General features: G+C 38.9%; 1 protein-coding gene across 4 annotated transcripts in view; it reads left to right on the forward strand.

Annotated features, from left to right (window-relative positions):
• The first annotated feature begins 864 nt into the window (after window positions 1-864).
• LOC140602703 (olfactory receptor 4Q3-like) overlaps window positions 865-16,472 on the forward strand; it is a 106,453-nt gene continuing 90,845 nt past the window's right edge. Inside the window, exons 1-2 of one of the 4 annotated variants that reach the window (XM_072772655.1) lie at window positions 865-2,141; window positions 9,506-9,621. The gene's annotated coding sequence lies outside the window, so the exon portion shown is untranslated. Of the gene's footprint in view, window positions 2,142-9,505; window positions 9,622-11,382; window positions 11,550-16,472 lie in introns of those variants that run through there. The other 3 variants (XM_072772654.1, XR_012005605.1, XM_072772656.1) reach the window with 3 other exon arrangements.

Raw genomic sequence — 16,472 nt, forward strand, 5'->3', positions numbered from 1 at the left:
ACCCCTAAATTCTTATCATTCAATACTCAAGGTAAACAGAATAAATGCCCCAGTCAACACACATAGGATACCAGACTGGAAAAAAAAGCAAGACCCACTGATATGCAGCTTATAAGAGTTTCATTTGAGATTGAAAGACATCTCCAGATTGGAAGAAAGAGGGAGTAGAGAATCATTTGTCATACTAATATGCATCAAAAGAAACCTCGTGTAGCAATCCTTATATCAGACAAATTAGATTTTACACCAAAGACTGTAATAAGAGATGAGGAAAGATACTATAGAATAATTAAAGGGTCCATCTAACAAGAGGTTCGAACAATTGCAAATATTGATGCCACTAACATGGGAGCAGCCAGTTACATAAACCAATTAATAACAATACTAAAGAAATTCATTGATAATAATACAAAAGTAGGAGACTGTAACCCCCCATTCACTTCAATGGACAGGTCACCTAAAAGAAGATAAACAAGGGCTTTGAATGACACATTGGACCAGATGGATGTCACAGATATATTCAGAGCATTCTTTTTGTAAAGATTTTATTTATTCATTAGACACACACACACACACACACACACACACACACACAGGCAGGCAGAGACATAGGCCGAGAGAGATGCAGGCTCCCTGCGAGAAGCCCGAAGTGGGACTCACTCCCAGGACTCTGGGATCAGGCCCTGAGTCAAAGGCAGACACTCAAATCAATGAGCCACCCAGGCTTCCCTATTCAGAGCATTCTATCATAAAGCAACAGAACACACATTCCTTGTGAGTGCACACAGAACAGTCACCAGAATAGATCACATACTGGGTTAAAATCAGGTCTCAACCAGTACCAAAAGGTTGAGATCAACCCCTGTGTACTTTCAGACCACAGTGCTTTGAAGCAACTCAATCAGAAGAAGAAATTTGGAAAGAACTCCAATACATGGAGGCTAGACAGAATCTTCCTAAAGAACGAAAGGGTCAGCAAGGAAATTAAAGAAGAATTTTAAAAATTCATGGAAGAAAATGAAAATAATAACACAACTGTTCAATACCGTCAGCAGGGAGAAAAGGCAGTCCTAGGAAGGAAGTATACCGCAACAAGCCCTTCTCAAGAAACAAGAAGGTCTCAAATACACAACCTAACCTTATACCCAAAGGAGGTAGAGAAAGAACAGCAAAAAAGTCTAAAACCAGCAAGACAAGACAAATAATAAATTTGAGCAAGAATCAATGAAACAGAAACCAAAGACTGTACACAAGATCACAAGACTGATACGCTGCTTATAAGAGATTCCTTTGACCTTGAAGAGAATAAGATCGATAACCTCCTGATCAAAGAAAAGGCTTCCCAGAGGAATTCTACCAAACATCTAAAGAAATACTACCTATTCTTCTGAATCTGTTTCAAAAAATAGAAATGGAGTAAAATAGGAAAAGAGTTCCAAACTCTTTCTAGAAGGCCAGCATTACCTTGATTCCGAAACCAAACAAAAACCCAACAAAAGAATGATAGACCAATATCCCTAATGAACATGGATGCAGAATTTCTCACCAAACAACTAGCTAATAGAATTCAACAGTACATTAAAAGGATTATTCACCACCACCTCGTGGGATTTATTCCTGGGCTGCAAGAGTTGTTCAACATCTGCAAATCAATCAATGTGAGAGATCACATCAATAAAACGAAGGACAAGAACTATATGATCCTCTCAATAGACGCAGAAAAAGCACATGACCAAGTACAGCACCCTTTCTTGATGAAAACTCCACAGGGTAGGGATAGAGGGAAAGTGAAAAGACAACACTGAAGGTTCAAACAGGAGTGGACTCAGGTAGGGGATCCCAGGCAGTGAGGTCACTTCTTTGACCACAGAGCCCAACAGAACTTGGAACCCCTGCAACCAGGCACCCACATTCTACTGCAGCCTCACATCAGGCTCACTTGGCTGGAGACATCTGCTACTGAAAGATGTTCTATTGCTGCCTGCTGACTTCCCAGGGCTCTGGCTTCCAGAAAACCCAGGGTCTTGGCTCTTTCACGCTGTAGACTTTGGTTTCTCCATCACACACCATGCCTCAGGGCGTTTGCCAGGAGGCGCCCTACGGTAATACAGAGCAGCCCAGGCCAGGCCTTAGAAAAAAATGTAAGTCTGTAGTTCTGAATCATCTGGTAATGAACTCTACTGTTAATGATTTTATCAGTTACTAACCTGTCCTCACTAAAAGGCCTTAAAATATAAGCTTTCTGTTTGTACAAGATTCACATTTTTACCTTTTCAAGAGGTTGGCACACCTGATTTAAAGTAGTCACTGTGAATAGTGGTGAAGTTTTATCTGAAACTATCAGAACAATTAATCATTCTGTAAACTAATCGTGAAGAGGTCTGCTGGGGCACCCAACCACCTGTTTGCCCAGCAAACTGTCTAAAACTGTCTCAGTTTTAGAATGCAAAGTCCCACATCCCAGGAAAACCCACAGCCTGTGCAAGCTAAAACAAGTGGTCACCCACCAGCGGCTGCCCTCAAAGTTCCTACTGAGCAATTCAGTTCACCTTAGGGAAACGAATGGGCCTAGACACCTTTAATCTCTAAACCAAAGCCATGAGTGACAAGGCCTCAGAGGCGAGAGGAAAGGTGTGACAACAGGGAGTAGTGGGGGTAGTGATAAACTAGAAAGCACATGATCCTGCTCAAGGCCTTACCATCAGAAAGGGAGACAGAACATAAAGACTGCTAACTCTGGGAAACGAACCAGGGGTGGTAGAAGGGGAGGAGGTCGGGGGGTGGGAGTGAATGGGTGACGGGTGCTGGGGGTTATTCTGTATGCTGGTAAATTGAACACCAATAAAAAATAAATTAAAAAAAAAACAATCAGAAAGGATTTTAAACATGTTGCCTAATCAAAAAGTCCGAGGGTCTCTGCCTGCTTGCTGCCCACTCGGGGCCTGTGCCTCATACTTTAGGAGACTGGCTGCAATGGATGTTTCACACAACTCAGGAGAGATGGTCTCCTGGAGCCCAAACAGGAGAGATATCCCCCATTCTTATTAGTCCACCAGGGGTAATCAGAACCAAACTGCCCTTGTGGAAAGTCTGATATCTTGAGAGACAACATTATTGAAATGGGAGAATATTTCCAATCTGAAAAAAAGAACATGAGAGATAGCTCAGATCTTCACATGTTAGGGTAGTATTGGTTCTTTACCTCATAAACCCATCAGTTCTTATATAAACACATTCTTAACCTACCGGTGTATGAATAGGCATCAGTAGAACCATGAAACTCTCAAAATCACATGAACAATACAGTCTTTCACATAAAAATATTTCTGTAAAGATTCTCTGTGGGGCCCACGATCCAAAGTACATTAGAAACCATTTCCCTGAAATATGAAAGTATCAGCCAAGCAAATCCAACAGCCAAGGGAGGGGAAGTGGGAAATCAGACCATTAAAGACACTAACCCGGATAAACCTATTTTACTTCAATGAGTTAAAAATCGATTTTTTTCACATCACTAAGTAAACAGTTCCAACTTCTATTTACTATATTCTGAAGTGCTTTTTCTCTGAACTTTAATTGAAGACTCTTAAAGAAAAATCTACAGTAACATTGCTAACTTGTATGATCATTAGAAATCCGCAATTTTGAGAAAAAAGAACTTCATGTTTTATACTAATCTATGTCCTGTAAGAATCTAAAACAGTCCTTTCAGAACATCCTTGATGTTTTAGTTGTTAAATTTTGAAGCAGGCCATATATCCCAACCCACTAATCATGTTGGAATCCTGGGGCACAGCCCAAGTGATGTAGTGACTCAGATGCATGGAGCTGTCAGAGAGAGAGGAAAGGCAGAAATGGGGAAGAGGGTGTCAGATCTCTTACTTTCCGAATAAAGTTGGTGAAGTAGATAATTTTTCATTTTGAATGACTCTGACCTTATGAAATTACACCTTGGTCCTACCTTTCTTTTCCAAATTCTCTACTCTTCCATTTTAAGAATTCCCTTCCCCTTTCCTATAAAAATGCTTCCCCTGCATGTATGTTCCCCTGGCCTGTTTCCCTTGATCTAGTTCATTCTTTCCTTCTATTATGCCTTTTTCCCTCAGAGTATTCCATAATCATTTTCCATATTTCTTCACATCTCATCCTTTCCAAGCTAGCCATTGTTCATTCCCAAACCACAAGGATGGTTTCATTAAACTTCTGCTTTTATCTATTTTATTTTTCCTTTAATACTAACATACCAACCTACCTCAAAATGCAAAGGTACAGGGGCCGCCCAGGTGGATGAATGGGTAAACGCCATCTTCAGCCCAGGGCCTGACCCTGGAGACCGAGGATCAAGTCCCACGTCCAGGTCCCTGCATGGAGCCTGCTTCTCTCTCTGCCTGTGTCTATGCATCTCTCTCTCTCTCTCTGTCTCTCATGAATAAATAAATAAAATCGTTGAAAAAGCAAAGGTACATATATGTATATTCTGCTTCAACAAGGAGTTTTTAGAAGGTATCCAAAGACATAAAAGGGAATAGGACACTACAAAGTCTCCTCCTCACCCCTGACCCTATGTCCCACATCTCCAAAAGCAACCAATATATAAAGGACCCCTGAAATCTCCAATTGAATGAATCTATTTGATTTTGAGCTCAGTAGCTAGGAATTCCTGCAATCCATTTCTTTCTTCTTACAATAGCTTTCCACCATATGTATTTATAAATATAAGTGTGTCCTCCCCCCTTTCACCTTTTTACACAAATGTCAGAATATTTTACATGTTTTTCTATGTCTTAGAATTTTAATAATTTTTGTGATTATTCCATATTAGTACCTAAAGAGCCTCTTTCCCTTTTACTAATGACCACAGTATATTTCTTGTACTTTAATTAGTCCTCTATTTTGTACTTCCAAACTGCTTCTGACTTTTGTTATTATAAACAATGTACAAGTAATAACCTTGCACATATATCACACACCATTTCTGCAAGCGTATCTGAAGAATAAATTCCCAGCAGAACCCCTTGGTTACAGGGTATGTACATCTGTAATTTTGCTAAATGCTATAATACTGTTCTACCTAGACCCTCTTCTATAAAGGACTATACACTTGTTTCCTTCATTACCAAACTTTAGGATCACTGCAAGTGAAATAACTTAAAAATACTATTATGGAGTGGTTTCTTTCCATGAGTAAGTTCCATGAACTTTTCTTAAACATTTAGCAAACATTTTCATTTCCTTTTCTCCAAACTGTTTATATCTTTTGCCCAATTCAACACTCAGCTGGTCTTTTTCTCATTGTTTATTAGAATCACTTACACATTAGGAAAATAAGCACTTTACCTGTAATATAAATTGCAAATTTTTTTTCTCAGTTTGATCACTAATTTAAAAAAATTGTTAACCAAAACATAGTATACATATAAAAAGTATACATAAGTGTACCATTCAATGAGCACATTTGTGTGCCCAGATCAACCACTTAAATCAAGAAACAGAACTTTGCTAGCATCCCCAAAAGGCCAAGCAAGTTTCCTTCCCATCACTACATGCCAATCAGAGGATAACCACTATCTGACTTGTTACTCCATAGAGCAGGGCACATATGAAACATACAAAGAGATATAGCACAGTATTCTTAGTCTGCCTTATTTCCTTCAACATACTTGTGAAATCCATCCCTGCTGCTACAAGAAGCTACACATCATTCATTCCTTTTGCTACATAGCATTCCAATGTATGAATAAACACAAAGCATTCTATCATTAATGAGAATTTGGGAGTTTCTCATTTGGAGTTCATCATACAGCTCTGCTACAAATATTTTAGTCTTTTGGTGAAGAGTACATCCATACACTGGCTATACATTCTGGGGCAGAACTGCTGGGTCTGAAAGTATGAAGATCATAAAGTTTACCTCCCAAAGCTCCCGCTGGAGAAGTTTCCAAGATGGCTCTATCACTTTACACTCCCACTCGGTCCACAAGAATTCCATAGCCTTGTAGAATGGAGGAAGCAAGTGCAGAGCATAAGGAAGACAGGAAGGAGGTCTCTCCATAGTCAAAATGCATGAGCGCTTCATATACGCCTATGCATATGTACATGTAAGGTCAATCTGGGTTGACCCATACATTTTCCATCAATTCAGCACTGACTATTTCTGGTGAACATAGGCACTTGTAATAAACCTATAAATAAATTACAAAGAAGAACAGTGTAGAAAGGTAACTATGCAATCAATATTAATATCTAACGCAATTTTTAAAAGAAAAAAAAGAGGAGTAAAAATAAAGACCTGAATAAAATATGAAGGAAATTTCTGCTATTACCAGTTATTTTTTTTAATAATAAATTTATTTTTATTGGTGTTCAATTTGCCAACATAGAGAATAACACCCAGTGCTCATCCCGTCAAGTGCGCCCCTCAGTGCCCATCACCCATTCACCCCCACCCCCTGCCCTCCTCCCCTTCCACCACCCCTAGTTCGTTTCCCAGAGTTAGGAGTCTTTACGTTCTGTCTCCCTTTCTGATATTTCCCACACATTTCTTCTCCCTTCCCTTATATTCCCTTTCACGATTATTTATATTCCCCAAATGAATGAGAACATATAATGTTTGTCCTTCTCCAATTGACTTACTTCACTCAGCATAATACCCTCCAGTTCCATCCACGTTGAAGCAAATGGTGGGTATTTGTCAATTCTAATGGCTGAGTAATTATTACCAGTTATTAATAATGATGTTTGAACAGAGGTAGCTGTTGAGATTTTTTTATTTCCTGAGTATTGTCTACTGCAAATTTAAGAACATGTGTAGTCACCTTTTTAGGACTGAGCTAAATTCAAAAAAATGTTGAAAAAGCTAAGAAGAACCTCTTCTTAGGGAGAAAAAAATGATACAGTAAAATAATTTATAGAGAAATATGGCTTTCAAGGAAATGTATATATCAAATAGAAGTGAAATCAGGCCACCCTTCTCAGATCTGCCTGATTCTGGGGGGGGGGGGGCAGCAGCTATTCCTGCATATTCAACATGCCATAAATACACAAGCCTTGCTTCTGGGTAAGTCATGGTGCCTGCTTTAACTGTCTTACCTATTTATGGCTGTGATGTTTGAGAAGTAAGCAAAAATAATTTTTATTATTGTAATATATTGAAGGATTTCCTCTCTTATCAGACATTATTCTTTATATTCTATACATTCACTGTGACCTATATGACTAGCATACCAGACACTATATATTTATTTGAAAGCTTTGCTAGTAATGTATGGAATTACATCTGTCCCCCTGGAATGGAGCGATGTCATCTTTGATCAAAAGTCAGACTCTTAAGTAAAAAACAAGAGAAATCATGAAATTTAAAAAGTGAAATAATTTAATTTAAAAAGTTAAGCTACTTCTTTAAAATAATGTGTATCAAGAAATAATCTTGACAGAAGTGTTGAGGCATTAATGACAGGGTGGGAGAGAATGTGATAAGACCAGAATTCATGACATAGTTTAAAGAGACATGTGGTCATTGACCATTGAGTGGCAGCTATGTAGAGAGCACTACCAGTTAATTAATACAGACATCTTTAAAAGCTACAAGGTGTGACTATTTATCCAGGGCAAGTAAGCTCAATTTTGGAATATATTATAGGGACAATGCATTTATGATGTTTACATATGAGGAAGATGCCAGTTGACACCATCAGAGTTTATAACTCAAGCCATCCCTGAGTCTTAACACCTTGTACTTAGGGCAAAAATGTTGAGTTGACAAGATCAGTATAAGAAGTTACATATTTCAAACTTTAATGTGAAATCTGATTCAGCTCACTGGATAATATCAACACCAAATACAGATTATTTCATATTTTGCTCAGCAATTTATAAAACAGGTCCTAAATAATAACAAATACATCTTGAATAGTGGTTAATTAGTACATCTGTCTAAACCTGCGCTCTACCAGAATTCCCTGAAGTAGGCAAAAACTTATTTAAAAAGGGAGAAGGAAGAATGAATTAAACTCTGGATCTTAAATAAATTCTGCCAAATAAGAGTATAGAAAGTATCAGACAATAGAAAGAGGACTCTGGTCCATGATTCCAGGTATGATGAAAAAGTCTGTTTGGGATACAAGTAGAGCAGACCTCAGAGGTTGAGTAACCACACGCTCTATCTTGAGAGGTTATGGGAGGTGGGTTCTTTGTAGCTGTTCTTTGGGTAGAGGCTTCAGAGTGCTTCCCCCTGGTTTGTGCTCTGAAAGACCACTATGCCAACAGAAAGAGGGGCTAAGGTGGGTAAACAGGCTTACGACATGAGGGTGGACTGCCCCTCCCCACTACTAAATATATGAAACTCATAAGCTATCCCAACACACCACTTGGTAGTGTGAGTTCCAGCTACTTACTAGCTGTGTAACCTAGGTTAATAAGTTAATGTGACGTCCTTACCAACATCAATTCCTGCATCTGAAAAACAGGAATGATAATAATAATATTAACTTGTGGATACTGCCTGGGTTGGTGGAGACACAGAATGTAAAGCAGTAAAATATATGAGACATACAGGAAGAGCTCAATAAATATTGGTTAAGATCATTAACCAATATAGATTAACCAATCTATAATGAAGCTTTTATTGTCCTTTGTGTGGCTTTACTATGTCATATGACAGGCAAGTGGACATAGGATCTGGTAAAGTAGATAACAGACAAACTATTTGAATATCTCTTCACCAGATTATGGAGAACTCTACTTAATCCAAACAAAATTCTGTAGAGTTTACATCAACTTCCAATAACTGTGCCTACACGAATGAGAAGACAGAAAGATCCCAGTTGTTTTGTTAAAAAGAAAAGATTCTTAAAAATAAAAAAAAGATTCTTTACTCTGAAACAGGGGGCTTACTCTGGAGAACCACTGTTTTACTGTGAAAGCAATGTCCTACAAGAAGTACGAAACAATGTTAGAAAATTTCTAATTTATCTTCTCAACAGAATTCAAAAGATTCTTCAGCTTTCACAATACAGCACTCATGATACACTAGGAAAGCTTAGAGATTTTTTTAAGGTTGCTTTAAAAGTATAAATATATATGGTATATAAAGATATGTAACCTATTTGTTGTAAGTTTTGTCCTTACTCTTTTTTTTTCAACTAACAAACTGGATACACTCTGTGCCCTACACAATATGACACAGCAGTGTGTCAAAATTTCATTGATTATATAACTGCCTGTATGGTCTACTGTGCTTTTGATTATTTTTTGATTAATTAATTGCTTTAATTTTTGAGATCACTTTGAACAAATGTTTTCCCTTCTTAATATTCACTCTTCTTGTCCAGGACAGCAGCATTCAAATTTCGTATAATAAACAGTCAATAAGCATTTATGAAATGAATGAATAAATGCCACCCGATTATTTTTTACAATGCTCTTAAGAAAGGTCCTAACATTTCTCTTCAAGGTTATTTCAAAGCATTTTGTGTTTTTGGTCAATTAAATCTTTTTCTTCCTGCAGAATTTTCTATTTAGTTGTCACTATTTACTAGTATAAAGGATGCTGAGCAGAACTTTTTCCTTTGCCCAACAATTGGCAGCATAGGAACAACTTTTAATGAAAACCCAAAGCAAGCTGTAAGTATTTTTCATTTTAAATAGAATTACATGCAACAGGGCTAGATCCTTCCACCCGACTAGTCAAGTGTGGCAATACTGTACAATACCACTGGATCCAGTTCGCCTTCTACTATTCCATTTCTCTAGATGGCTGAAAAGCATGCTAAGAATTGCTTCTCACCTGGACATTTCTGAAGAAGGCTGTCTTACTGGAGCAACTCATACTGGGAAGGGACAACAGTGTGGTTAGCTGACAGGGACCAAAGGGAGACAAAACTGCTACTCTCCAAGGAAGTGAGGGGTGGGCTTGAAGCCAAGTTGAAAACTGTCCCCAAATACTCTTATCTTTACTGAGGAAGTTCCTTTCTTGGCAAAGACTCCAAACACATACAGAACCAATTCAGAGTCACCACCCTCTCATCCCTATCACATTTAACATCACTTGTTACTTAACACCTATCATATTTCCTGTCTCTCCTTTGACCATGCATTCCAGACGATTTAGAAGGGGTGGGGGAGAGATGTCCCCCAAACACACTTTTTCCCCACTAGACTCTGAATGGGTATACCATGGTCTTTCCCCACTCAGGTCCCTTACTTAAATTGGACTGTGGCTGGGTTTTAAATAAGTTATTATTTGTGCTTAGTGTTTGGCATGTATTAAGTATACAATCAAGGTAATGAATTTATAAATGTGAAGAAAGCTATCCAAGCTTTATCTCACATGGGAACAAACCTAGTCATTCTATTTCCACTCTGGAAAAGAGGATGCAAAAGATGTCACAACAAAATGTTCCAAAATAACATTTATTTAGAATTGTAAAATATGAGCAATAGCAAATAAAATTTCTTCATTCCGACAGTTTTTTAAGAGTTTGAAACCAAAGCATTTGCCCAGAAAGTTTTATGTATCTAGATCTCAGTCTGTACCTATCATAGTTTCTTTTTAGTTCATCTAATAAATGGCCTAGCCACAATGAGTCCAAACAAATATTTAAATTAGATGCCCATTTAGTAATTTTGGTTAAATATTTATTTATTTTTTGATTCATCTGTACTTTAGTACAATTGTGGATATTTTTCAAAGGGTAAAACAACTGCAATAGTACCATTTAATGATTTCATTAATATAAATTTATTTGGGAAGCCAGGTTTAAGATGTGCTGAAACTGTTTCTGGGTCATCTGTTTTGGTTGACTCTCTGGTCTAGTCTTATGATTGTATTTTTTAAATACATACTCTCTTAATCTTATAAATTGCTTTAAGAATTGCTTTTATGATATTATATCTAATATGTTTATTTAATTTTTAAATATTTTATTTTTTTATTTGAAAAAGTGTATGAGTGGGGGAGGAGTAGAGGGAAAGGGAGAAGCAGGCTCCCCAGTAAGCAGGGAGCCTGATTCAATGTGGGGCTCCATTCCAGGCCCCTGAGATCATGACCTGAGCCAAAGGCAGAGGCCTAACCTATGGAGCTACCCAAGTGCCTCTAGATAGTTTTTTTTTAACGTATCCTTGTCTTGCCTGTTTTTCTTACTCCTTGACCTTAATGTAGAGAACACATCGTAATCATTTTAAAAACCTTATTTAATGCCCTGTGCATATAAAATGCTCCATATATGGAGTACTAAATCTCAGAAAAATGTATGGAAAATAAATTATGTGTATGCATGGATGTGTATATATCTGTAATTTAAATGATATGTACTTTCATAGCTTTATGTGAAATGGTGTTTTTTTAAGATTTTATTTATTTATTCATGAGAGACACAGAGAGAGGCAGAGACACAGGCAGAGGCAGAAGCAGAGTCCATGCAGGGACCCCGATGTAGGACTCGATACCAGGACTCCAGGATCATGCCTTGAGCTGAATGCAGGCGCTAAACTGCTGAGCCACCCAGGAATCCCAGAAATAGTGGGGTTTTTTGACAAAGATTCATATAAAGGTATAAAACTTGTATAAATTGGGTATGAAACACTGGCTGTTTTAATATTAGACAAAAATATAGAAGACACAATTAACCCCTCTTCTTCTCATGCAAAACCACTGAATAAAGGAAAAATACCAAGCCAAGGCTTTCTGTGGTAAAGCAGGTTAAACAAGGGCACGTGGGGGGGCTCAGGTCAGGATCCTGGGCGCCTGGGATCAAGCTGTTGTGCAGGAGGCTCCAGGGACTGGGTGCCGGGCCCTCCCATTTCCCCCACTGTGCTCACTCTCTCAAACACATAAATATTTTTTTTTAAAAAAAGGTTAAACAAAAATCCTGACTACTCTTTGTCCCTCCAATGCTACTTATTCTCAGCTCTGTGTTTCAGATAATTGCTTTGCATCCAATTCACTTTGCCTCTCAATTTGTTAATTAACCTGATTATCTGATGTCATTAGCCAGCTCTAGCCTAATCATTGTTATGGCAGGGTTGTAGGGGAGGTCACTCCTTCTTTTTCCCAGGTTTCTGTCTATTGGAATGAGTTCTGATTTCTCAAAAGTACTGGGGAGTCTTTCGTGTTCTGTCTCCCTTTCTGAGGTGGGTACTTGACGGGATGAGCACTGGGTGTTATTCTATATGTTGGCAAATTGAACACCAATAAAAAAAAATTTAAAAAACAGTACTGGGGGATCCCTGGGTGGCACAGCGGTTTGGCGCCTGCCTTTGGCCCAGGGCGCGATCCTGGAGACCCGGGATCGAAATCCTACATCGGGCTCCCGGTGCATGGAGCCTGCTTCTCCCTCTGCCTGTGTCTCTGCCTCTCTCTCTCTCTCTCTCTCTCTTTCTGTGACTATCATAAATAAATAAAAATTAAAAAAAGAACAGTACTGGAGGAAACTCCCGCATCTGAATGGTGTGATCAGGAGAAGGAGCTGGGTGACTTATCAGGAACTGCAGGTTTTCTCCCTACTGCCCACTCCCCAAAATGCCCCCCCCCACTGGCTGCCCACTGCCCTCGGGGCTGCCCATTGCCCATCCACTGGCCAATTGGCCTCCACCCACCACTGCACTGGGTCCTGAGAAACTAAGTTGTTTGTGTTTCCAGCCTTTGAGATTATTTACCCATTAACCACCTGACAATGGTGCACCTTTTGTCACAAAGGCCACCCAACATTGGGTCAAAAGTCAAGGTAGTCATTGGCCATTCCACACTTCTTTCATCCTCAAATAGTGTCATTAAGAAGGTCACAGATTATAAAAACAACACAACACTGAAAAGATTTCTAACTCCACCTCCCTCATCTTCAGCACCTCAACACACTTTGCTAAGATGCTCTTATCCCCCAGGTATGGAACACTCTAGCTCAGAGGTCTGAGTACAGAGAGATGCTGACTGGAGAAAACGTGGATAGATAGCTCCTAGGATGAGACATACTAATGTGGGGGACTATAGGGAGAGCCACAACTCTGACATCTGGGAGGGAACATCGTAGAGTCTGGGTGCAGAGCAGGAGGGACACTAATGATCTGTGATCTTTTGGAACCATCCTGGAAGCTTCTTCACAAAGAAAAACATCCCATCCCAGTGCAGCTTTCACAGACAATCACAAACTGCTTGATTTAAAGGACTCCTAGATCCACCCCCCACCACCAAATGGTGGTGACCAGCACTTGGTATCTATTCTCTAATGTCACTGAGAAGTCAATCAGAAATAGGGGGTGATACCAGCCCCTGCATCTCCCACACAAAATGGCTATCATCACCTTTAAATGTCTTTCCACCTCTACTCCCATCTCTATCACTAGTTCATGACATGGGATGGATGAACGCCACCTAGCAGGTTGTGTAGACAAACCCTTGATGACAGACTAACCTCATGCAATCCCTCCAAAGACACAGGCTGAACCAGAATTGGGAATACTAGGATTTAGCAGCTGGTCAGGAAGGCACCTGGAGCCTGTTTCCCTGTGTCCCCTGATTGACGTAGGTCGTATTTGCAGTGAACAACAACTGCGGTTAACACCTTCCTTCAGGGTCTTTTCTGATTCCACACCAATCTTAAGATGATTTGTCCCAACTCTCTGAAGAAAGTCCACATTATTTTGATAGGGATTACATTAAATGTGTAAGTTCCCTGGGTAGCATTGGCATTTTCAATCTATTAATTCTTCTAATCCATGAGCATGGAATATTTTTCCATCTCTTTGTGTCTTCTTCAATTTCTTTCAAAGGGGTTCTGTAGTTTTCAGAGTATAGATCCTTCACCTCTTCGGTTAGGTCTATTCCTAGGTATCTTATGCTTTTGGGTGCAGTTGTAAATGGGATTGATTCCTTAATTTCTCTTTCTTCAATCTCATTGTTAGTGTATAGAAATGCCACTGATTTCTGAGCATTGATTTTGTATCCTGCCACACTGCTGAATTGCCGTATGAGTTCTAGCAATCTTGGGGTGGAGTCTTTTTGGTTTTCTATGTACAGTATCATGTCATCTGTGAAGAGGGAGAGTTTGGCTTCTTTGCCAAATTTAATGCCTTTTATTTCTTTTTGTTGCCTGGTTGCTGAGGCTAGGGCTTCTAGTAGTATCCTGAATAGCAGTGGTGAGAGTGGATATCCCTGTCATGTTCCTGATCTTAGGGGAAAGGCTCCCAATGTTTCCCCATTGAGAATGCTATTTGCTGTGGGCTTTCCATAGATGGCTTTACAGATGCTGAGGAATTTTCCCTCAATCCATACACTCTGAAGAGTTCTGATCAGGAATGGATGCTGTATTTTGTCTGATATTTTCTTTGCATCTATTGAGAGGATCATATGATTCTTGTTTTTTCTCTTGCTGATATGATCAATCATCTTGATTGCTTTAGGAGTATTGAACGAGTCTTGGATCCCGGGGATAAATCCCACTTAGTCATGGTGAATAATATTCTTAATGTAGTGCTGGATTCTATTGGCTGGTATCTTCTTGAGAATTTTTGCATCTGTGTTCATCAGGGATATTGGTCTAGAATTCTCCTTTTTTTTGGTGGAGTCTTTGGTTTTGGAATTAAGGTGATGCTGGCCTCATAGAACGAGTTTGGAAAAAAAAAAGAACGAGTTTGGAAGTACTCCATCTCTTTCCATCTTTTGGGACAGCTTTAGTATAATAGGTATTGTTTCTTATTTATAGAATTCTCCTGGGAAGCCATCTGGCCCTGGAGTTTTGTGTCTTGGGAGGTGTTTGATGACTGCTTCAATTTCCTCCCTGGTTATCAGCCTGTACAGGTTTTTTTATTTCTTACTGCTCTAGTTTTGGTAGTTTGTGGTTTTCCAGAAATGCATCCTTTTCTTCGAGATTGCCTAATTTATTGGCATATAGCTGCTCATAATCTTTTAAAATCGTTTGTATTTCTTTGGTATTGGTGGTGTTCTCTCCTCTTTCAGTCGTGAGTTTAATAATTTTAGTATTTTCTCCTTTGTTTTTAATAAGTCTGGCTAATTGTTTAGCTATAATGCTAATTCTTTCACAAAACCAACTCCTGTTTTTTTTTTTTAATCTGTTCCACAGTTCTTCTTGTCTCTATTTCATTGAGTTCTGCTCGAATCTTTATTAACTCTCTTCTCCTGCCGGGTATAGGATGTATTTGCTGTTTTATCTTCAGCTCCTTTATGTGCAAGTTTAGCCTTTGTATTTGAGTTCTTTCCTGTTTTTTTTTTTTTTTTTTTTTGAGGGATGCTTGTAGTGCGATGTATTTCCCCCTCAGGAGTGTTTTTGTTGTATCCCAAAGATTTTGAATGGTTGTATCTTCATTCTCATTAGTTTCCATGAATCTTTTAATTCTTCTCTAATTTCCTGGTTGACCTTTTCATCTTTTGCAGGATGGTCTTTAACCTCCACATGTTTGAATTTCTTCCAAACTTCTTCTTGTGATTTAGTTCTAGTTTTAAAGCATTATCATCTGAACATATGCAGGGGAGAATCCCAATCTTTTGGTATCAGTTAAGACCTGATTCGTGACTCAGGATGTGGTCTATTCTGGAGAAAGTTCCATGTGCACTTGAGAAGAGAATGTGTATTCAGTTGAATTTGGATGTAAAATCATGAAACATGGGCATGTTAGGATTAGTTTGTTTTGAAAATGTTTATCATTTGCAAATTAAGGAAAATGGTAAAATTTAAAGTGATTAACAATTTAGAAAATAGGACTTTGAAAAAGTGATGGTTAAATGAGTTTAAACAGAATCACATAAAAGAGACGTGGCAGGGACGCCTGGATGGCTCAGGGGTTGAGCGTCAGCCTTCGGCCCAGGACCTGATCCTGGAGTCCTGGGATCTAGTTGCACCTCAGGCTGCCCACAGGGAGCCTGCTTCTCCCTCTGCCTGTGTCTCTGCATGTCTCTGTGTGTCTCTCATGAATAAATAAATAAAATCTTTTTAAAAAGAGAGACATGGGAAACTTACTAAATACAATGCAAGATGTTACAATACTTTTATTTTATTTTCTTAAATAAATTTATTTTTTATTGGTTCAATTTACCAACATACAGAATAACACCCAGTGCTCATCCCATCAAGTGCCCCCCTCAGTGCCCGTCACCCATTCACCCCCACCCCCCCTCCCTTTCCACCACCCCTAGTTCGTTTCCCAGAGTTAGGAGTCTTTATGTTCTGCTCCCTTTCTGGTATTATGCTGAGTGAAGTAAGTTCCAATACTTTTAAACCACATCAACATGCAGAGAAATATAGGAGAACAAAAACATGCTCTGCTTCCAGATTGTCTTGCTTATATCCCACTCCAGCTATTTTTCTAGCTAATGTGCTTTTTAGAAATTGAAAGGATATGTAAAAAAATTATAAGAGGATTAAAAGATGCTTAAATATAATACAGTTCTGGCCCATTTAAGAATCACGGTGTCTCCCTCAGGCACTGTGAACGTGTGGTGTGGCGTTGCCCTCCACGGGCGG

This window comes from Canis lupus, chromosome 13 (genome assembly GCF_048164855.1).
Source record: "Canis lupus baileyi chromosome 13, mCanLup2.hap1, whole genome shotgun sequence".
Lineage (NCBI taxonomy): Eukaryota > Metazoa > Chordata > Mammalia > Carnivora > Canidae > Canis > Canis lupus.